The sequence below is a fragment of the Musca autumnalis genome, unplaced genomic scaffold (genome assembly GCF_047663935.1).
Source record: "Musca autumnalis isolate F117 unplaced genomic scaffold, ASM4766393v1 scaffold_2, whole genome shotgun sequence".
In the NCBI taxonomy this organism is placed as follows: domain Eukaryota; kingdom Metazoa; phylum Arthropoda; class Insecta; order Diptera; family Muscidae; genus Musca; species Musca autumnalis.
In genome coordinates this window covers 59,825,606-59,850,946 of record NW_027411755.1, presented here as the reverse complement: position 1 = coordinate 59,850,946, position 25,341 = coordinate 59,825,606, and the positions used below count along the sequence as shown (strand labels likewise).

Here is a 25,341-nt window from a genome sequence, read left to right as displayed (position 1 = left end):
TGGTCCATTGGGAACCCTCAATTCAAAATTTCGGCGTATTTGGGCGTGAAACATATGTAAAATCTTCAAAATTCCGAAAATCGGGAGGTACCGTTATATGGGGTCTATATCAAAACGTGGACCTATGTCCATAATTTTTATCGGAAAAGTTTTTTGTAAAGTAAAAACACCGCATCTCAAAATTCAACCAGTTTGGTTGATAGGCTTAGCTAAAATATTCAAAATACCGAAACATTAAGAAGTTTAAGACTATCCCAAAACGTGGACCGACCTTCGCAATTTTTTGCTCTCGACATTGTCAGTGAACTATAAGCATTTTTTTACCAAAATTGATCTGCCAACGTCAACTCCTTTTATATTTGGCCACCGTTGATTTGAACTCGCGACATAGTGCAGCGTTTTTTTTTTTTTTGAGGTTATGCGCCATTATCTCGGGAACTATGGACTTGCCCTTGGAACAAATTACAATGACGTAACGGGGGCCGCACGAGCATCCTGTTACAAAAAAATTTCATAACGATTCGTGAGGTGTCACTAAACTGCACTTATTTCAAATTTTGTGTGTTAGGTACCTGAAGGAGTGGACCGATATAATCCATATTCGAACCTGATGTATGCCTAGAGGTAGTATTACCATATGCAAAGTTTGGTTCAATTCGGTTACTCCCTTCGAGAGTTATCGTGCGCACAGGTTTTGCGACAATTTTTGAACATTTGTGGGGGAGGTATCTGAAGGTGTGGACCTATATGGCCCATCTTCGAACTTAAATCAAATCTGGACAAATTATTTCGATACCCAAAATTTTTAACCGAATCGATTGATTCGTTCGAGAGTTATCGTGTCCACCAGCCAGACAGACGGACGGACATTGCTAGATCTACACAAATTGTCTGAAACGGATGTCGTACAAACATACTTGGGGTCTAAAACCATTATTTCGATAAGGCACACTTTTGGCCGTAAGGCACGTTGGGAGAATTCCTTATTATCGATGCGTGAAACCCGATTCTAATTTATTTTTCCGGACAACAAGATTACAGTCTAACAAATTACATTACAGGATTACATACAAATTAAATCCTACTATACGACATTGGGATTATAACTATTTTAGTTTTTATTTATTTTATTTAGAGAAGTCGTACATATAAGGTGATGCGATAAAATAACCTCACGCATGATTTAAAATTTATTTTTGGTTTCAGGTGAGCCATCTTGGTGCAATGGTAAGAACATGCGCCTTGCACTCAGAGGTCTGGGTTCAATCACTGACCAGAATATCAACATTTTTGGCCTTGGCAAATCCCATCGACGTAATGTTGGCTTAAAATTTTGAGTACTTCAGTCATAAAACACTCCCATACAAGTGGTGTCGCTAGACACGCCGTTCGGAATCGGTCATAAAAACTAGATCCCATATCATTGGGCAAATATGAATCAGCGAGCACTCATTGATATGAGAAGTCTACTCTTTTGGTGATTTAGTCGACCCATGGACCTCATCTTTCATGACCTGGCCAAAAATGTAAGAAAAAATTTATTTTGACCTAACTTTTGGTTCTTGTTTTTTTTTTTTTTTTTTGGTCGCTGATCACGTTGCGCCTTAACTAATTTTAAATGAAAGGTTTTTACACCTGGACTGTTTCTGCGGACTCTAAAACTACACTGTTCATAGATAAGAAAAATCGAAAAACCAAAAAAATCACCGGAGGGATTTTCAAATAAATCGCGGTCAAAGTTCAAACCTTTAGGTTTTCACCATTTTGCTTGGAAACCGCAAGCCCTATCGAATGGAATTAGAGAAAATGTTATAGCAATGGAAATTGTCAACAAGGTTGACCTTTAAGTATTCTCGTAGGTTTTACCATTTTTGAGATATATAAGTTCAAATTGCGCAGTGCATTGTCACTCACTGACTGTATCGCCTCCTTATAAAACAATGTCATGAAGTGTGCACCTTAACTAACCTTAAATGCAAACCGCTTACTCCTGGGAAGTTTTTGCGGATTCTGACACAGCAATATTCAATGATGGGAAAAATCCAAAAACAAGAAAAAAAATAGCTGTCGGGAATTTTAAAAAAATCGCGGTCAAATTTCACATTTTTAGGTTTATTTTAAGTTTTCAGTATTTTGCTTAAAACGGCAAGTCGTATCGAAATGGGACTAAAAAAATTTTGTAGCATTGAAAATCCTCTATAAACGACTTGCCGTTTCCAAGCAAAATCCTGAAAACCTAAAAAAACCTGGTCACATTTTAGGTTTTTTTAGGTTTTCAGGATTTTCTTTGGAAACGGCAAGTCGTTTATGATCGCGATTTATTTAAAAATCCCTTCGGCGAATTTTTTGTTTTTTTTATTTTTCTTATCTATGAACATTGCTGAATCCGTAAAAACTTCCCAGATGTAAGCGAGTTTCATTTAAAGATAGTTAAGGCGCACCGTGCTTGACATTATTTTAAATGAGGCAATACAGTCAGAACTTCTATATCCCAAAAATGGTAATACCTACGAAAATACCATTAAAGTCAATCATGTAGAGAATTTTCACTGCTACAACATTTTCCCTAATCCATTTCGAAAGAGTTTGCGGTTTCTAAGCAAAATGTTGAAAACCTAAAAAAGCACTAAAAATGTGAAGTTTGACCACGATTTATTTGAAAATCCCTCCGACAATTTTCTTGTTTTTCGATTTTTCTCATCTATGAATATTGTAGTTTCTGAATCCGCACAAACATCCTAGGTGTAAGTACCTTTCATTTAAAATTAGTTTAGGCACTCCGAGTGATTTCATATTATCTAAATGCCAATAACTTGACAATAATTTGTTGTCGGAAAAATATCTAAACATAATTTTGGTGCATATTTTGAATACTGTGGGGCATATTACGAAAAATTAGGAACGTGAAACTTAGTAACCAATTCTTGACTTGTACATTGAAAAAATTATATCAATATAACGCAACTACTAGGATGTCCAAAAAACCATTTTTTTCAAACAAAACGGTTTTTGGTTAACCAAAATTTTCAATTCAAAAAATTTTCAACACCAATTTTTTTATAATAGGTTCAAAATTGCTCTAAATTGAAAAATATTTGATTAAAAATATGCGGAAAGTGGTAAATTAAGTATAACGACGTTGTTATTATATAATTATCTCATAATATCCCTTTTATTTGACATTTACAGCCTGTTTTTGTAAAAAGTTTTTGCCCATTCGTTTGTCGATTTCATGAACGATTTCATATTATCACAATTATTTTTGGACAAATTTGATTACATTTTTTTCTTATTATACCCTCCACCATAGTATGGAGGGTATATTAAGTTTGTCATTCCGTTTGTAACACATCGAACTAATCATTTGCGACCCTATAAAGTATATATATTCTTGATCAGGATAAAATTCTAAGACGATCTAGCCATGTCCGTCTGTCCGTCTGTTGTAATCACTCTAGCGTCCGCAATAATTGAGATAGAGTGCTGAAATTTTGCACCCGAGGGCCTTTTTACCATAGGCAGGTCAAGTTCGAAGACGGGCTATATCGGTCCACTCTTTGGTATAGCCCCCATATAACGGTACCTCCGGATTTGAGGTATTTTGACGTTCTTCGCCACATTTGCGGACCGAATTAGCTATAATTTGGCACTTAGAGTTCCTAGTGATCAACAATCCCGATTTTTGGTATTTTGAGAATTTTAGCCACAATTTTTAACCGAACTATCTGCAATTTGCCATTTGAGGTTCTCAGTGGTCATGAAATATCTCCACAAACATCGCCAACATAGGTCCATGTTTTGGAATAGCCCCCATATAACGGTACCTCCCCATTTTCGGTATTTTGAGAATTTTAGCCACAATTTGTAACCGAACTATCTGCAATTTGACATATGAGGTTTTCAGTCGTCATGAAACATCTCCACCAAACATCGTCAACATAGGTCCATGTTTTGGTATGGCCCCCTTATAACCGTACCTCCCGATTTTGGGTATTTTGAGCATTTTAGTTACAAGTTTAACCGAACTAGCTGCAATTTGACATTTGATGTTCTCAGTGGTCATGAAACATCCCCACGAAACATCGTCAACATAGGTCCATGTTTTGGTATAGCCCCCATATATCGGTACCTCCCGATTTTCGGTATTATGAGAATTTTAGCTACAATTTTTAACCGAAATAGCTGTAATTTGCAATTTGAGGTTCTCAGTAGTCATGAAACATCTCCACCAAACATCGTCAACATAGGTCCATGTTTTGGTACAGCCCCCATATAACGGTATCTCCCGTTTTTCGGTATTTTGAGAATTTTTGCTGCAATTTTGAACCGAACTAGATGTAATGATCGGTATTTTGAGAATTTTAGCTACAATTTTGTCTATTCAAAAATAATCGTCAATATACATATGTCGGGAATTTTCAGTGATCACGAAATTTCTTCACTAAAATTCGTCAACATGGGTCCATTTTTGAGGGTCTACATTGTTTTGATGAAACTACCCTCAATTTGACTCTTGAAGTTCCCTGCCGCTAAAAAACTTTCCCGCCAAAAATTTAAAGATAGGTTGACTCTTTGATATTGCCCGGTAGGTGGTACTTTTCACCTACCTGAACACATTTTTATACCCTCCACCATAGTATGGAGGGTATATTAAGTTTGTTTTTCCGTTTGTAACGCATTGAAATACTCATTTGCGACCCTATAAAGTATATATATTCTTGATCAGGGTAAAATTCTAAGTCGATCTGAGCACGTCCGTCCGTCCGTCCGTCCGTCCGTCCGTCCGTCTGTGGTAATCACTCTAGCATCCACAAAAATGGAGATAGGACGCTGAAATTTTGGGAAAATGCGTCTTTTGTTTGCAGGCAGGTCAAGTTCGATGATGGGCTATATCGGTCCACGTTTTGGTATAGCCCCCATATAACGGTACCCCCCGATTTGCGGTATTTTGACGTTTTTAACTACATTTTTAGACCGATTTAGCTATAATTTGACATTTAGGGTTCTTAAGTATCAATAAACTTATATAACAAAAGTTGTGGACATAGGTCCACGTTTTGGTATAGCCCCCATATAACGGTACCCTCGATTTACGGTATTTTGACGTTTTTAGCTACATTATCAGACCGATGTAGCTATAATTTGACATTTAGAGTTCTTAAGTGCTAATAAACTTATATAACAAAAGTTGTGGGCATAGGTCCACGTTTTGGTATAGCCCCCATATAACGGTACCCCCCGATTTGCGGTATTTTGACGTTTTTAGCTACATTTTCAGACCGATGTAGCTATAATTTGACATTTAGGGTTCTTAAATGTCAATAAACTTATATAACAAAAGTTGTGGACATAGGTCCACGTTTTGGTATAGCCCTCATATAACGGTACCCCCCGATATACGGTATTTTGACGTTTTTAGCTACATTATCAGACCGATGTAGCTATAATTTGACATTTAGGGTTCTTAAGTGTTAATAAACTTATATATTAGAAGTTATGGACATAGGTCCACGTTTTGGTATAGCCCCCATATAACGGTACCCCCCGATTTGCGGTATTTTGACGTTTTTAGCTACATTTTCAGACCGATGTAGCTAAAATTTGACATTTAGGGTTCTTAAATGTCAATAAACTTATATAACAAAAGTTGTGGACATAGGTCCACGTTTTGGAATAGCTCCCATATAACGGTACCCCCCGATTTAAGGTATTTTGACGGTTTTAGCTACATTTTCAGACCGATTTGGCTATAATTTGACATTTAGGGTTCTTAAGTGTAACTTAACTTATATAACAAAAGTTGTGGACCTAGACCCACGTTTTGGTATAGCCCCCATATAACGGTACCCCCGATTTACGGCATTTTGACGTTTTTATCTACATTTTCGGACCGATTTAGCTATCAATTGACATTTAGGGTTCTTAAATGTCAATAAACTTATATAACTAGTGGACATAGGTCCATGTTTTGGAATAGCCCCCATATAACGTTACCGCCCGATTTCAGGTATTTTGAGAATTTTACCAACAAGTTTCAACCGAATTATCTGTAATTTGAACATTTGACATTTGAAATTCTTAGTGGTCACCACACCTCTCCACTAAAAATTGTCAAGAAAGCCCCCATATAACGGTACCTCCCGATTTTCAGTAATTTGATGATTTTAGCTACAATATTAAACCGAACTAGCAGTAATTTGACATTTGAAGTTCTTAGTGGTCGCAACACCTCTCCATCAAAAATTGTCAACATAGGTCCATGTTCGGATATAGCTCCCATGTAAGGGTACCTCCCAATTTTCAGTTATTTGGCAATTTTAGCTACAATTTTTAACAGAACTAACTGTAATTTGACATTTGAAGGTTGTAGTGGTCACCACACATCTGCATCAACAATTTTCAACACAGCCCCAATATAACGATACTTCCCGATTTTCGGTACTTTGAGGATTTTACTTAAAATGTTTAACCGAACGTAGGTCCATGTTTTTGTATAGCTCCAAAACAAACCTCCCGATTTTCCGTACCTTAGCTTTATTTTTTGGACGAACTTTCTGTAATTTGAAATTTAAAAGTCAACAAAAATTCTGCAACAAAATTTGTTCATTTAATTTCATATTTTCGTATAGCCCACATACCTCCGAACTAGCTGTTAATGACATTTGAAGTTCCCATGTTATGTACCAATTTTCGGTATTTTGAGGATTCCAGCTGCAATTTTTAACCGAATTAGGAGTTATTTGACATTAAAGGCTCCCATCAAAAACTGTCAACATAGGCCCATGTTTTATTATAACCCCTATATAACAGTACCTCCCAATTTCTAACCCACCAAAAATTGTCAACAGTTAGATATAGGCACCATAAAAAGGGCCTCCCGAATGAAGCATTTTATATACATTATCTGACATTTTAACGTACTCACTTAAAGTTGGGGACAGGAATGAATATTTTATGGTGGAGGGTATGAAAAGTTCGGCCCGGCCGAACTTAATGCTTTTTTACTTGTTTTAGATTAGATAACACTGTGCAACAAAATGGAGGTGAAAGTTTGAGGCACGGAAAATTCTTCTTGGGAAAGAAGGGCTTTTTTGGGTATATTATGAACCCCGAAGGACAGATCCACCTTGAGTCGAACTTCCGCGTTATGGCGTGATGAAAATTTGTTAGAGACCCTGTGGGCCATCAGGAATTAGCGTTATATCTTTGTTCACTATTGCTTAAGTGCTCTACAAAAACAACAATCAAAGATATAATGCTAATTCATAATGGCTTACCGGGTCTCTTGCAAAAACTTCATCACGCCATAACGCGAAAGTTCGACTCACGGCGCACCTGTCCTTCGGGGTTTTTAATATAAACACACCAAAGGCTTTCATCTCCAAAAGGAAGAAGTTTTACGGTGTGCCTTAACTAACTTTAACTGGAAGGTGCTCACACCTGGGAAGTTTTTGCGGATTCTGAAACTAAAATGTTGACAGATGAAAAAAATTAAATCGCAAGTCTTATCGAAATGGGACTAAAGAAAATGTTGTAGAGAATTTTCACTGGCATTTAATGTATCGCCTGGTTTTTAAGTTTTTAACCTCATTATCTTTGCATTTTAACCACATTATAATTTGCTTAGAGAATTGTCGGTAAATTCCTTGTTTTGTAACTGCATCATAAGATGTGGGGTATTTTAAATTTGTAATTTCGTTGAAAACACCGCTAAATGTTCGCCTGATAATAATTCCATAAAGTATTCTCCTAAGTCAATTTATGTCCGTCAGTTAGACTTTTGAAATCGGGCTAAAAAATACAATATCTAAGAGAATTAAATGATAACACTGTGCAACATTTTTTAAGGTAATCTTTTGCAAACAATTTGAGCTGACCCAAATGACAAAACCCTAGTTGGGTTTTGTTGTGTCAGATCCAGCTTGGCTTTTATAGCCCCATCTAAACATGGTTAGATATTGATTTTTCAATTCTGGGCTATATCTCAGAATCCTATGTGAATCTTCAGCTGACCTCTGAAGCAAATTTGTAGATAACGGCAAGAATAAAATATTTGGAGAAATAATGAATTCAAAAAAACTAAATTACTATTAAAATTAATTAAAAACTATTTAATTAATTTTATAAAATATCAAAAATTTCCATAATATTACATATTGCATCATATCTCCAAAACCGTTAATTTTTTCTTTTGGAAAAATATTCGCTTGAATCTAACACACAACTCTTCAGAACATGTCAATAATGTTGTGAAATCCGAAATGCAAGAATAAACTGTTGGTGTGAACTGTGTTTGAAATACGTGTTGTAAAAGATATGATGCAAAATACCGCTGAAACAACATGAAAGTAAGCATTTTAGAGTATCAGAATATTTTGAAGAATTGCTGAGAACTTTATTTGGATGAATTTTGCAAATGGTTATAAAAAAGTCATCACTCTGATATATTCATAGGCTTTTCAGACAATGTAAGTGCTTTCAAGTGATTTTATTCCATTAGGCGAGCTAAGAGTGGATTTCGAAACTCAACAATCTTTTACTTTACTTCTCAAGTTTTGGATGGCATATTTTTCGCCTTACCTTTGGATTCATACCATCAAAGGTCTCATATGACTTTCTGGCACGGGCATATATGTTATCCATCCTACACGATCTACCCAAGACAATCGTCATATCTCTAGGATATTTTCATATACATACATCAACGTATGTATGGTATGTATGACCAGACATCTAAGAAAGATCACAATCATCAAAGAGAAATTTGGCGGAAAGCTAGTGCTCAGGGAAAGCACCTACCTCTGGAAAAAAAAAATAAAAAATCGAAGAGTGTTCACGGTGTGCCTTAACAAATTTAAATGGAAGGTGCTTACACCTCGGAAGTTTTTGCTGATTCTGAAACTACAATGCTCATAGATGAGAAATATCAAGAAACAAAAAAATCGCCGGAGGGATTTTAAAATAAATCGCATTTTTAGGGTTTTTTCAGGTTTTCACGATTTTTCTTGGAAGCCGCAAATCGTATCAAAATGAGTATAAAGCAAATGTTGTAGCTGTGAAAATTCTCTACAAGACTGACCTTTAGGTTTTTCGTAGGTTTTACCATTTTTGAGATATAGAGGTTCAGTTCAAATTTTTAGGTTTTTATCTTAAGTCTTCAAGATTTTGCTTGGAAACCGCAAGTCATATCAAAATGGGAATAAAAAAATATTGAAGCTGTGAAAATTTTTAGGTTTTTATCTTAAGTCTTCAAGATTTTGCTTGGAAACCGCAAGTCATTTCAAAATGGGACTAAAAAAATGTTGAAGCTGTGAAAATTCTCTACAAGATTAGATGATTTATTTTTTCCTAGGTTGTACCATTTTCAAGATATATAAGTTTAATTTGGGAAATTGCAGTAATGACATTGTTTTATAAGGAGGCGATACAGTCAGTGCATTGTCTCAATTTGAATTTCTATATCTCAACAAGTAAAAAGTCGTTAAGTTCGGCCGGGCCGAACTTTTTATACCCTCCACCATAAAATAGTCCTTATTATAATGGAATAATTAGGGTCCTTTCACAATTTTAGGTGGAACAACTTTTCGACAATGGATAGACTCCTACTGCTTTCCACTATTGCTTAAATTACACTGTGAACACAAATGTTGGGGCAGAGATAATTCCTTTTGGAGATGAAAGCCCTTGGTGTGTGTATATTAAAAACCCCGAAGGACAGAATCGCCAGGAGTCGAACTTACGCGTTATGGCGTGATGAAGTTTTTGCAAGGGACCCTGTAAGCCATCATGAATTAGCATTATATCTTTGTTTGTTGTTTTTGTAGAGCACTTAAGCAACAGTGAACATAGATATAAAGCTAATTCAAATTGAGTGTTGTTTCATCAAAACAATGTAGACCCTCAAAAATGGGCCCATGTTGACAAATTTTAGTGAAGAAATTTCGTGACCACTGAAAATTCCCGAAAATCTGGAGGTACAGTTTTATGGTGGGATATACCAAAACATGGACCCATATTGACGATTATTTTTGAATAGACAAAATTGTAGCTAAAATTCTCAAAATACCGATCTTACAGCTAGTTCGGTTAAAAATTGCAGCTAAAATTCTCAAAATACCGAAAATCGGGAGATACCGTTTTATGGGCGCTATACCAAAACATGGACCTATGTTGACGATGTTTCGTTGGAGATGTTTTATGACCACTGAGAACTTCAAATGTCAAATTACAGCTATTTCGGTTAAAAACTGTAGCTAAAATTCTCAAAATACCGAAAATTGGGAGGTACTGTTATATGGGGGCTATACCAAAACATGGACCTATGTTGACGATGTTTGGTGGAGATATTTCGTGACCACTGAGAACCTCAAATGTCAAATTGCAGATAGTTCGGTTAAAAATTGTGGCTAAAATTCTCAAAATACCGAAAATCGGGAGGTACCATTATATGGGGGCTATACCAAAACATGGACCTATGTTGACGATGTTTGGTGGAGATATTTCGTGACCACTGAGAACCTCAAATGTCAAATTGCAGATAGTTCGGTTAAAAATTGTGGCTAATATTCTCAAAATACCGAAAATCGGGAGGTACCGTTATATGGGGACTATACAAAAACATGGACCTATGCCCATATCCTTTAGGATATAAGTTTGTTGATCACTAGGAACCCTAAGTGCCAAATTATAGCTAATTCGGTCTGCAAATATGGCGAAGAACGTCAAAATACCTCAAATCCGGAGGTACCGTTATAGGGGGGCTATACCACAGAGTGGACCGATATAGCCCATCTTCGAACTTGACCTGCCTATGGAAAAAAGACCCTCGCGTGCAAAATTTCAGCACTCTATCTCAATTATTGCGGACGCTAGAGTGATTACAACAGACGGACAGACGGACAGACAGACGGACATGGCTAGATCGTCTTAGAATTTTATCCTGATCAAGAATATATATACTCTATAGGGTCGCAAATGATTAGTTCGATGTGTTACAAACAGAATGACAAACTTAATATACCCTCCATACTATGGTGGAGGGTATAAAAACGGTAAAACCTACGAAAATATCATAAATGTCAATCTTGTGAAGAATTTTCAAAGCTACAAAGTTTTCTTTAGGCCAATTTACATAGGACTCGCGGTTTCCAAGCAAAATCGTGAAAACCTAAAGAACCCCTAAAAATGTGAACTTAAATCGCGATTTATTTTAAAATCCCTCCGGCGATTTTTTTTTTTTGTTTCTTGATATTTCTCATCTATGAGCATTGTAGTTTCAGAATCAGCAAAAACTTCCGAGGTGTAAGCACCTTCTATTTAAATTTGTTAAGGCACACCATGTGTTACAAACCTTGAATTTTAGAAGAGACATAAAAACGTTCTTATAGTTACGATGAAAAATATATTGAACACAATTTCTCGACTATTGTATGGAATGCGATCTCAAATCCTGATTAGTTCTATGTTTAAAAATCCCTTTTTCTTTTTTACAATCCAAGGTCTACTGAATGATAATTCTCTGAGAATTGTTTTTCTATGATTTTTATTCGCTTACCTCTTTCAGTTAGAATTATTATCTGAAGCATAAAACCACAATGATTACCATGAAATGCATAAAATGTAGAAACAAAATTTAGAAAAAATACAACTTATTTTAAATACTTGAAAGAATTTGTAGAGACTTTGTTTACACATCTTCTTACACTTAAAAGATATTTTATACAACTGAAAGAGGAAATCTGGCTATGGAATTCAAGCAAAAGAGATAACATTACAAAAATCTGCAGATGATGATGACGAAGGAGGAAAGTCGGCTTTTGTAAATCTCAGATGTTTATGGTAAACAAAGCTGCAAACCAAGAAAATATTTTTCTCCTGCACAAGGCATACAGGAATTTAAGTATTTAAGTAAAGTGGTTTTGAATAGAGTAAAATATATTTTGTGGGAGTTTTCACAAAAACAAAATAAGTCAAAAATATTTTAAATGATACATCCACACACACAAACAAAAATGCAAACATATTTTCCTTTCAAACATATCATATTTTTGGCCAAGAGAATGGATTATTTAAGCTTTAAGTAGGCAAAGCTGTAAGTCTCAGTTCAAGTACCAGGAAGAGGAAAAAACGAAAACAAGTAGATTACCCAAAAGAAAGTTTTTCCTTTGCATTTTTCTATACAAAGGCAAACAAAGAACTTTTTGTACATGAATTCCATCAATTTGTTGTTAGTCGTCTTCTGGTTTTGCCATTGTTGTGTATTTTTGTACACCACAAAAGGGAAACCCGCATTCGATTATCCATCTAGACTTTCCTATTATGTTGTTTTTTTTCTTTTTTCCTCTTGCTTATACTCAAGCTTGAGTGAAGTTAAATAAACAAACAAAGCTCAAAAACTCATTCGATTGGCATCAGACTGCACAAGAAGTTTGGTTTGGCGTTCGTTCACATTTTTACAAATTCTGCTGCCGTTTTTTGTTTGCTGAGAAGAAATACGAGAAGAAAACTTGAAACCGCCAACACACAAAAAATTAACCGCAAACACAATAACTCTGATGGTGATGACGCAGAAAGCAAATTTGTAGCAGAAAAAATGAACTTTGGGTAAAAAATTCCATGTCTCAAGCAGTAAAATGTCAACAAGCCAAGCAATCAAATTTAATAGCAGGGCCAACAAGAAAAACTCAACTCCAGCAAAATCCCACCACAAGCATAACAACATAGCATCAAATATAACAAGAAAAACATGGCTAGGAAATGTAACCACAACAAAAAAAAAAAAAAATCAAGAATGGAACAAGTAGCTAATGTACTTTTTACATACACTTCGGTAGTGGGTGGTGAAAGCAACACCCATGAAAAAAACATTGGCACTGAAAAGTTCCGGAAACAGGAAACACGAGACTCGCAGTCAAGTGGCTTGATAAACAACTTAAAGCAGTTGAAAATTTCATTACAAAAATTTGTTGATACTAATTTTATGAAAATATGAAGATGCCAAAGGATATGGAATTGAGAAAAACCAAAGTTTGGAAAGGGGTTAAAAGTAAAATAAAATTATCATTAATTTTTGGGAAATATTAACTGTTACGTGTGTGGGAGATTGGCAAACATATTAAATACTTTGTCTTCACTTACTCGTGGAATAATAAGTAAGACATTGCCGCTATGAATATATTCGTACTAAGAATTCTAAAAATAGATATTTATCAAAAACTGAGATGTTAAGAAAATTGAAGTGTTGTGGAATTTATGTTTACTTTTATTCATCGTATTTATTTTCAAACTGAAACTGAAACTGAATTTTCTAAATTATCGACAAAAATAGGTAGAATTAAAACGCAAAATTAGAAATGAAAAATTCAAACAAAAGTTGACAACACTCTTGCTATCGGTAGAACTTTACGACTGTTTTTTATTCGTCGCTAACTTATCGAAACTACTGATCTATGTCCCGTAGAGATATTACGATGTGAAAAGCATAGATCAAATCGGTTGCTGCCTTCGATAGTTATCGTGAGCACAATTTTAGCGAACAGTTTTGAACTTTTTTTGGGGAGGTACCTGAAGGATTGGACCGGTAAGGCCTATCTTCAGACTCAAACTATATTTGGACAAAATATTATGAACGTCAAATTTTCGAACGAATCGGCTGATCCGTTCGAGAGTTATATTGGTGCCATAGGGGTTTTTAAACTTTTCGGGCTATTTTCTCAGGAAGCATAGCCTTGCCCCTGATAAAATATGCACCGTCGTAATGGGGGCAGCGAATATAAGTTGTTGCAACAGAAATCAAAGAGATTCGATAGCACGTCATAAACCGAACATTTCCAAAAATGTGTGAAAAAGAGTTGACATATATAGCCGATTTTAGAACCTGCATCATGTATCGTAGGAACATAACGATGTGCAAAATATGGACTAAATCTGGTACTACCGTCGAGGGTTATCGTGTGCACCGTTTTAGTGAAAAGTTTTGAACTTTAGTGGGGGATGTACCTAAAGTAGTGGACGATATGGCTCATTTTCGAACTTAAACCAAGTTCGGACAAAATATTACGATGACCAAATTTTGGTCCCAATCTGCAGATCCGTTCGAGAGTTATCGTGGACTTGCCCTTGATAAAACTTGTGCTGTCTTAATGGGGGCCGCAAATACCAGTTGTTGCAACAAAAATCAATGCGATTCGAGAGCAGGTCCTAAACTGAACGTTTCCGAAAGAGTGGAACGATAGAGTCTATATTGGAACCTCATATATGTCTGGTAGAAATTCCACAATGTGTAAAGTATGGACCAAATCGGTTCGCCTTTGTGCGAATATTTTCGAACTTTTGTGGGAGAGGTACCTAAAGGAGTGGACCGATATGGCGCACATTAAAATTAAACTAAGTTTGGACAAAATAAATAAATAACGAAGGCAAAATTTTGGACCAAATCGGTTCATCCGTTCGAAAATTGCTAAATCTCCAACATGTCTGAGTTAACATAAATGCTGAGAGTATAAAAACATAAATATTTGAAAATTGGGAAAATTGTTTCGGATTCTGATATCTAGCATCCGCATATGTTGCTGCCCCGTAAAATGCACAAAATATTTATATTCGTCCGATCAACTCTCGAAATGCATCCAGAATAACCTTAGACCAAAGTCTTCCGATATCGATTTAAACCTGATTTAGAATAGCGGTTATAAGCGGATATAAACAGAATTGTAGTTAACTTAACTTTATATATTAATACAAATAAAGTGTCGTTCGTTGAATATTGCATCAGTTGAGATCGAAAGGGCCGATTTGGATATTTTTTCAATGTTCGTCATAATCCAACTTAGGTTTTTACAGAAATAAAAATTAACCACGACCACTGAACCGATTTCCCTGAAATTTTCAGGGAATGTATAAGGATGATTCAGGTGAAAATAGGCTACCTATTTTGTAGAATTTCGGAGTGTGTGGGGTACCTATTTTTTAAAAACGATGTATGTAGTTGCAAAAAATACGAATGTATCGGCGAGACAAACATGGTTGTGGCTCCGATCTTATACATGTATTTTGGGGCCCACGCCCACCTTTTTTTATATGTTACATCTACAGAACTTCTAAATTGATTGTCATGAAATTTGCAGTCAGTGTTAAACGCTGTCCCATGGTGAAAATATCAAATTTATTTTGATGAATTTCGAAAGGCGGTGGGAATCTGCGTCCTATTTATACCCTCAGCCTTTAGGCTAAAGAGGGTATTTACACTTTGATACGGCCAAAAATGTGCCTCATCGAAATAATGGTTTTAGACCCCAAGTATGTTTGTACGATATCCGTTTCAGACAATTTTGAGTCGATCTAGCAATGTCCGTCCGTCTGTCTGTCTGTCTGTCCGTCTGTCTGTCTGGCTGGTGCGCACGATAACTCTCGAACGGATCAATCGATTCGGTTCAAATTTTGGGTATCGATCTATTTTGTCCAGATTTTATTTAAGTTCGAAGATGGGCCATATCGGTCCACTTCAAAAATGTTCGGAAAAATTGTCCGCACGATATCTCTTGAAGGGAGGAACCGAATTAGTCCATACTTTGCACATCGTGACATTTCTACCAGACATAGATGAGGTTCCAATATGGACCCTATTGGTTCACTCTTTCGGGTACCTCCCTCACAAAATTTTGCTTAAGTGCAGTTTAAGACCTGCTCTCGAATCGCTTTGATTTTTTTTTTGCAGCCACTTGTATTCACTACCCCTATTACGACGATATAATTTTGTTCAGGAGCAAGTCCATACTTCCTCAGAAATCAGCACGAAAACTGCAAACAACCCATATAATACCATGTGTCGTAGTTGGAGTGCACGATAACTCTCGAACGTATCAACATATTTGGTTAAAACTTTGGGTCTTTCAATATTTTGTCCAAACTTAGTTTAAATTCGAAGATAGACCACATCGGTCCACTCCTTCCGGTACCTCCCCCACAAAGGTTCAACATTTTTCGCCAAGATTGTGGGCATGATAACTCTAGGAGGGAATAACCGAATTGAGCCAAACTTTGATATTGGTAATATTACTTTCAGGCATAGATCGAGTTCTAATATGGACTATATCGGTCCACTCATTTGAGTACCTCCCACACAAAATTTGTAAAAAGTATAGTTTAACAACTCCTCTCTGATCTTATTAATTTGTGACGTAGCAGGTTGCACTTGCGGCCCCAGTTACGACGTTGTAATTTTTTTTTTCGTGGGAAAGTCCATACTTCCTGAGATAATGACCCAAAAAGGTCCAGAAAATCCTACCGGCACCTCCTAAACTGGCTAATGTGTAAAATAACCTTTTAAGAGAGAAATCGATTTAGCTCAAACTTTGTAAATTGAAAAGTAAAAGTATTTAAATTCAGAAAATTAAGTACAACATATTTAATTATATAGTCTGTAAGGAAAATATCCATAGACTAATAAAGAAAAAAATATTTCCTACACATTTGTATTAGGTCCGAATATGTACTACATCGGATCACTCCTATGGGTACACCCTACCCAAAGTTTGGAAAAAATTCACTCGTCTTGGATCTTTCTGAATTTTGTTGCAACATGTAGTTTTTTGCGGCCCTTTCCATCCTGGAAAATTTTCCCAACAGCTAAAAAACCTACAGATATATTGTGTTAAATTTTTTCCTTCGGGTACGTGGCTGAGGGTATATCTCTGTCGGCTCAGCTGACTGATACTTTCTTACTTGTTTTTAAAAGGTTTTATTTCGAAAATTAAAAAACGTATCGGCTTGAAAATTAATTTTCGACAAAGTGTGGCTGCATGTAAGAATCTACGTACTTTTTGGGCCTAAAGGTCTGACCTTTTAAATGTGTTATGTCTAGGGTTTTGGTTTTTTCTGTTTTTATCATTCCCAAGAAACGGGAATCACAAAATCGCTATTCAAGGAAAATTATTAAAATACGAGGGTGGATTAATGATTCCGTAATTTTTTCACCTTCCCAGAGTTAAATGAGTTCCGTTCCGAAACATGTCTGACGCGTTTATGATTTATATGAAAGTTGGAATTATTGATCCACTTTCGTATTTTCATAAATACATACTTCGATTAAATTAAAAGTTTTCTTAGGGCCACGACCTTTAAAATACAGGAAATAGGGACTTACCGTTCTACGGGGGCTTTATGAGGATGTGAACCTATACCAACAAATTTCATATGTAACATCTAGTACACCAAATGAAGACCAAATACTAAATTTCTGTCATTTCGGTGGACTACTTTGTCGGGAGGTACCCTTCTCTGGGGGCTATATGAATGCGTGGACCTGTACGGACAAATTTCTGGGGTAAAGTTTTGTACCCACAACGAAGACTAATTACCAAATTTCAGCCACAACACGTTTCCAACATAAACATAGGTCCAGTTTTAATGTGTCCCCTTACAAGGGTACCTCCCTATTTTGTGTATTTGCGGCTTTTTTAGCTACATTTTGCTATATCGATTGATGTGGCATATAGAGTTTCTAGTGGTCAATAAACTTCTCCCCCAAAAACTTTCCGATTTTAGGTGTTTTGAGGAGTTTAGCTACATTTGAAATTTGACATTTGAGGTTCCTGTCGGTCACAAAACTTCTCCATCAAAAATTGACGACATAGCTCCATGTTTTGGTATAGCCCCCACATAACAGTACATCCCAATTTTAGGTGTTTTGAGGAGTTTAGCAACATTTATTGACCGGACTATCTGTTACTTGACATTTGAGTTTCACAGTGGACACAAAACTTCATGTTTTGGTATCGCCCTCATTTTGCGATACCTCTCAGTTCTAGGTGTTTTGAGGAGTTTAGCTTTATTTGTTGAACTATGTACTTCATACATGTACTTCAACAGAAGTACATATAACGGTACTTCCCGATTTGAAGTAATTTCGGTATTTTAGATAACCGAACTACCTGTTCTTTGACATTTGAGTTTCCAAGTTACAAAACTTTTTTACCAAAAATTTTCCACATAGGCCAATGTTTTGGTATAGGCCCCATATAACAATACCTCCTGATTTTCGGTATTTTGCGGTTGTTTAGCTAAGTTTTTTTGACTAAACTAACTTCAATTTGACCTAATTTGACATTTGAGAATCCCAGTGGTCTTATTCCGGATAACTTATACCTCCGGATTTTCTGTATATTGAGAGCTTTAGCAACATTTTTTGTCTCAACTACCTGTACCTACCTGACATTTGAAGGTCTTTGCAATTAAGAAATTTCTCCGTCAACGTGGATCCATGTTTTGGTGTAGCTGTATGTAGCGGTTCCTCCCCATTTTGGATATATTGAAGATTCTAGCTTAATTTGCCGACCGAAGTGGCTGTATTTTGGCATTTAGAATGCCTAGTGGTCAAAACACTTCTGCACCGGAAATTGGAATGCCCATATAACGGTATTTTGAAGTAATTATCTCCTTTCTTCAGTGGCTGCGTTTTGGCAATTTGACTACAAACTTCCCCAGCGCTAATTGTGTTTGTATCAATACTTGGCGGTCCAAATTGGCTGTAATTTGACAATTAGGGTTTCCAGTGATCCTAAAACGGTACCTCTCGATTGCAAGTATTGTGAAGTTTTCCGACCGAATTAGCTATTTCTTGGTATGTGGGGTTTTCAGAACCAATATTTTTTGGATAAAAATAGAGTACATAATATGTATATTATACACATGGATGAAGAGTTGTGATCCAAAAAAGAAAACGGGAATTATGTAATACTTTAACAAAAAATCAATTAGTTTTAATGCTTCTATTACAAAAAAAACCTAATTTCCGAAGTTTTGAAATCAACAGAAATATCAGTGATTTCATTTAAACCAAGGCAATATTTTGTTTAATTTCTACATATGGTTGCTTCTATCATGTCTTTGTATTACGTATGTATTCGTAAAATAAATCCAAAATAGAGGAGATAGAGTACGCCAACTGAAAATACAGGACAAATAGAGTACCTTAAAAAATAAATCTCGGATACCCTATAATAGAGTACGGTTGGTCACTGTAGGTATATACAAATATCCCACATACTTGCATAACCAAACCGCCCGATTTCAGTTATTTTGAATTTTTAGCATTTTCTCTCCAGGGGCAAAATTACAGGTAGTAAAATAATCATATATAAGTTTTCCAGAGGTGTTGCTAGAAATAGAAAAACAATAATTAAAAACATTTCGATCACCTATTAATAACGCTGCCTTTGATTGATATTTTATATTTGCATGACCTCTTTAACAGAGTTGCAATTATTGTGCCATTGCTAAATTAATTCATAATATATTTCAAAAAGTTTTTATTGATTTCCTATGCCTTTTGTGACAGACCAAAACATACATCTTAGAACCCCAAACATAGTTTTGGGGTCAGCATGTCAATGGGAATTGAACAAAACTGTTGCATAAAACACACGCAAAAAACACGTTGCCATAGAAGACATTCGAAGTTCTATTTTTTCCAACTGATTCAAACATTGATGCAAAAAATGAATGAGTTACATATTCTCAAGTACCTTCGTTACCCTAGTTTCCATTTTTTTTCTTGTTTATTTCTACAGAAGAAACACACATACACACAAACGAACAGAAATCATTATAACCAACCAACTGAACTATTTCTTGAATTCACTTTAGCAAAAAGAGATTTGAATATGGACGAAAATAACACTTGAATATGCATTGAGCTATATAGTATATATGGAATGCAATGAATGCGAGAATTGCTTCGTTTTCGATGGTTAGAGTTGTGAGTTTTTGTTTTTTAAATTGCTGGGAAAAAGCAACGATAACAGCAACACTGTTAATGGAATATCTAAGAAAATTGAAACTTCTTTTTTTCCATTTTCTTTCTCCCTCTGTACAAAATGAAATGTGATTGAAGCATGTTTCGTTGCGAATTATTCAATAGTTTGTAAATATTTGGAACGGAAAATATCGAGTTGTACAAAATACATACATAACCAATAAAGCGAAAAGAAGTTGTGACAATTTTCTTTTGTTTTTTTTCGGTTATTTTAAATGAATTCATATTTTTGTAAAATGGTAAATTTATTTTATTGAATAGAGCAACAAACAGGTCAAGAAGATTGTTTGTCAGTAGGATTTTAAATGTTTTCACCAGGGTTTAAAATGCTAACGCCATATTAGCAAAAGCACCGAATATTTGCAGCTTTGCCTGCTAAAATTTCTTCGAAATATGTTTAGCAACAATGAACAACGGCAACATGTAGCAACAAATTTCACAAAAATATTGCTAGCGATGCTGATGCTATTTGATTTCGTCGCTGTAATAAAAAAGCATCATTCACGCATACTCATATTTTGCAGCACACATGATCAACACATATCAGAAAAGAGAATAAGCAACAAAGTTTCAACGGCTTAGCCATGTTTTCAGCAAACAATTGTTTTTGAGATCAGGGTTACCAGTGTAATGCATTAAAAATCACGATATAATTAATTCCACGTTTTCGTTCAAAGGACATGTGAATTTTTGTGAAGCTGTTTAAAATATATATTTTTTTTATTTTTAAACAATAATAATTAGTATTCTTAAGGTTCTACCTTATGATGGGAGCATTTTGACATTAAATGACATCTTTTTTATTACTGCGTTGGCAACTCTAATCACAAAAAGCACCCTCTGAGGCTAATTCGCTGCGATGAATGGTCAGCCGACTGCTAAATATGTAGCGTGGTTGTCGATTATGCCTAACGAAAAAAAGATTAGGCGTAAAAAACGAAATAAGCAAAAATGTACAAAAATAAATATGCGATCGGTTGCTTATTTAGCCGTGTGTGTGAATATTGTGTTGTGCAGCTAATGCTAATGTTTTTAGATGCTGGCCTTTAAACCCTGGTTTTCACATTTACTGAAGTACAATCTGTATAAGGTACTATACTCGTAAAATTAATTAACTAACCGTGAGTTAACTGGAGAATTGCTAGTGCTTCCCTTAATACTCATGACTTTACAAATACCTTTAAAATTTGTATTTTTTGATATAGTGTTAGAACTTATATTTTTTTCTTTCAGATTATGTGTGATACAACATTATCCCAAAGTTGTGAAACCCAAATAGATAAACATAATTCAATTAATGGCAGTTCATCAGTTTTATACAAAATACATATGTGATGGTAAGTACAATGTCATATTTTAAATAATTATATAATCTACAATAAATGGAAAATATAAATGAATTCAAAAATCAAGCCTTTAACTGTTAATAGAAGGCAACACTGTAGTCGGACAGTTTCGACCATACGCCACTACTCTTTGCAAACAGCTAAATACCCTCAGCCAATGATGGTACAAAGCCTATCACTGTAAAAGGAATAGTAAGATGAGGGTACAATGAACAGATCCCAAATTTTAAATGTAAATAACACTTTGGTAGATGACAAAAGAAGTTTTGGAAGTTTGCAGCTTAATTTTTTAGGCGTTAGTGAGGTAGATATCCGAAACAGCGGCCTAATTATTCCACTGACAGCCACCATCAATGTACACCGTCCACACCAAAAATTCCACCATAATCTCTTTTATATTGCATGAAATCCATTAACAAATGAAGAATTGTATAAAAAACGAGTAACAGAGGGTTATAATCGGACAGCGCCGACCATGTGATACCCTACTCCACTACATCTGTGCACTATTTTCAAAGGAATTTCTTTTATATGATTGCTTTTTAGTTTAGCTTAGTTTATTAGTCAATGGAATTCAACATCCTTACAGACTAGGATAAAATTACAAATAATAATTCTTAAGATAATATTCTTATAATTTCAAAAAGAATGATACAACATTGATTTGAATGTTTCTCTTGACGTGCTGAAATCAATACATGACCGCGATTCATTTTTAAATTGATTACACTGGTCAACACGACTTTTGTTTCAATCGAAGTTGCGGTTGTTTCTAGATGAAATCGGCGAGTTATTTTCAAATCCGGTCTCGGTTTTTCTCCATCAGCTCTTGTTTTTGAGATATAGCTCAAAATCGGTTTTTACGAGTTTAACCCAGACTTTCGTTACTTTCGGATACAAACAAATATTTTTTGTGGGTTTTTCGACATTAATATATTAAGGAGATGTTGTACGCTCGATACAAATCGTTTTTGAAATAGTTATGGTGAGTATATATCAAAAAATATAGAAAATATACGACGGACCTTGTAAAAATTACATATTTTGAGTATTTTAAGCTGTAATTACGTCATCGGGGGAAGTCATAGGATCTTCATATGGCAATGCGGATATGCTTAGGGTGTCTACTATATAGTCCAGTATTCAAATATATAATATAAAGTTCATAGCGCCCATGATTCGGCCATAACCTAAAAATCGCCATGAAGACTGCTAAAGGGAAATCATTTACCAGTGATATCATTACCACATAAACCATTTACTTTTCAATGGCAGTCTTCATGATGGTTATGGCGGAATCATGGGCGCTATGAACTTTGTATTATACATTTGAATACTGGATTATATAGTAAACACCCTAAGCATATCCGGAGTACCATATGAAGATCCTATGACTTAACCTGATGACGTAATTACAGCTTAAAGTACTCAAAATATGCAATTTTTACAAGGTCCGTCGTATATTTTCTATATTTTTTGATATATTCTCACCAAAATTATTTCAAAAACGATTTGTATCGAGCGTACAACATCCCCTTGATATACATATGTCGAAAAACCCACAAAAAATATTTGTTTGTATCCGAAAATAACGAAAGTCTGGGTAAAACTCGTAAAAACCGATTTTGAGCTATATCTCAAAAACAAGAGCCGATGGAGAAAAACCGAGACCGGATTTGAAAATAACTCGCCGATTTCATCTAGAAATAACTGCAACTTCGTCTGAAACATTCAACTTTTTCAATTTTGTTGAGCAGTGTTATTAATGGAATTAAGACTCAAAAATGTACGTGTTAAAGGTCCGTTTCGCCCATAATTAGTGCGGTGAAAAGGAACTTCAAACAAATTTGCAATTCGTAAGCTTCTCGAAGGTACAAATATCGGAACTAATGCCAGCAAATCCGGAGAATCAATGATATTATTGATTACATCAAAAACGAAGCAAGCAGATTGAAAGCATCTACGGCTTGATAAAGTTTGTAACCCAAGCAATGAACATCTACTCTTATAAGGAGGCATTTCAACTGGAAACATAGATTTCAGAGCAAACTTCGTAAAGTTTTTCTGGATTTTTTCTATACGCTCAATATGGGTTTTACAGGAGGTGTTCCATACAATTGACGCATATTCAAGTTTTGATCTGACAAATGACGTATAAATAAGTTTTATTGTAAAAGGATCTGTAAATTGTGCTCTGTTTCGTTTAATAAACGCAAGAACTTTATAAGCTTTAGGTATTATATGATCGATATGCGGTATAAAAGATAATTTCGTATCGAAAATAATGCCAAGATCGCGAATAGTACTAAGATTTTCAAGAACATGATTGCTTATTTTGAAAGTAGATGACATATTTTTTTGCGACATATTTTAGCCGTCCGGTCATACATATATAAGTCGATAAACATAGTAACATACTAGAGATAAAGAACATACATACATATATACGCCGTCATTACTGGAAACGTAATGTATTATTTTCCGTATTTTATAATGAAAAATCGGGGATTTTTTCGCTACATATTATTAAAACAAGTTAGAAAGTATCAGTCAGCTGCGCCGACGGAGATATACCCTCAGACTCGGATACAAAGGAGATAAGTAAACTCAATACTTATAACATCTCTATGTTTTTTTTAAATTTTGTGCCAATTTCCCAAGAATAATGGACTTTGACCCCCCAAAAAATTGTACCGTCGTAACAAGGGCCACAAAGAAAACAAGTAAGCAAAAACTATAGTCGGACGGTCGAAGGTAATGCTACAAGCACACAACCTAGTGTAAAAACGGAGGAGGATAAAGGGCAGCACAGGGGGAGGATTAACTTGACCCAACTATCTGATGATGGTAGCGACCCTGATTCCGAATCTGATAGCTGCGGCAAAACGAACACCACCGTTGTGGAAAATCCCATGAAAATGGAAGTCCACAAGATGGTAGAGGAAGTGAGCGAGAGCATCGCTAAGCTCACGACGAAAAGAGTTCAGTGGTCTGGGGCCCAAAGGAAGAAATAAGAGGAACCAGGCTAAACTAAAGAAGGAACAACAGCTGGCTGCTTCAAAGGTTACCACAGACAGTCCCTCCACTTCTTCGGAAGCGGCGAAGAGGACAAGGTCTCCTGAGGTGCAGAACGTGGCAAAACCCAGTAAGAAGAAAAAGAGCTTCCCACCTTCAATTGCTTAGGACAAACCTCGTCAGGACAAAAGCCAAAGAGAATGCCAAAAGTATCCTTCAAATGATACTGAAGAGGCGAGTTCTGACAAAAAGAAGGTGAGCGCGACGTCGGAATCTTCTGCGGTGGCGAAGGACTCAGTAAAGAAGCCTACCTCCACCCAGAAGAGGAACATGGACGCTGAAACCGGAAGAGATACTACAAGGACGAGCTGTGCTACGCAGAAATTTTTTTATGAAATTTTGGACCATTACCTCAGGAAGTATGGACTTAGTCCGGAAAAATTGTACCGTTGCAATAGATACCGTGAAAAGAACCTTCTTCAAAAAATTAAAATAGATCCGAGACTAATCCCCAAACTGCACTTTTTTTAAATTCTGTGTACGAGGTACTCGAAGGACGGGACCGAAATAGTCCATATTCCAACCTGATACATTACTGGATGAAATAATAGGATGTGCAAAGTTTAGACCAATCATAAAATCCCCCTGAGAGTTATCTTGCGGATTTGCCATTTTTGTTAGGTTTCTTGCTTGTTTTTCAGGGTTTCCTGGACCTTTGCGGCCATAATCTTTGGAGGTATGGACTTACCATTGCAATTGTACCATCATAAAGGTGGCCGCAAGGACAATCTGCTGAAAAACTCAAAACGATTCGATAGCACTCTTAAATTTCACTTTTCCGAATTTTGTGTGGGAGGTACTCGAAGGTGTGGACCGATATAGTCTTTCCCGATCTATATCTGGAAGGAATAATAATATATGGAAAGTTTGGACCAAATCGATTTCACACATCGACAGCTATCGTTCTCATAATTTTTCACAAAAATTTTGAACTTTTGTGAGGAGATGCCCGATGGAGTGAACCGATATAGACCAAATTCGAAATTAAACTAAGTTTAGGCAAAAAATTACGAAGTGCAAAATTTGGTTCGAATCGGTAGATCAGTTCTGGAGTTATCGTGCGCACCAGCCAGTTAGACAGTGTTAAATCGACTCCAAATTGTTTGA

At 35.7% G+C, this 25,341-nt stretch overlaps 1 protein-coding gene across 1 annotated transcript in view; it reads left to right on the top strand.

Annotated features, from left to right (window-relative positions):
• beat-Ib (beaten path Ib) overlaps nt 1-25,341 on the top strand; it is a 612,254-nt gene that overhangs the window by 65,146 nt on the left and 521,767 nt on the right. The window contains exon 2 of the mRNA XM_073965761.1: nt 21,047-21,150. The gene's annotated coding sequence lies outside the window, so the exon portion shown is untranslated. The remainder of the gene's footprint in view (nt 1-21,046; nt 21,151-25,341) is intronic.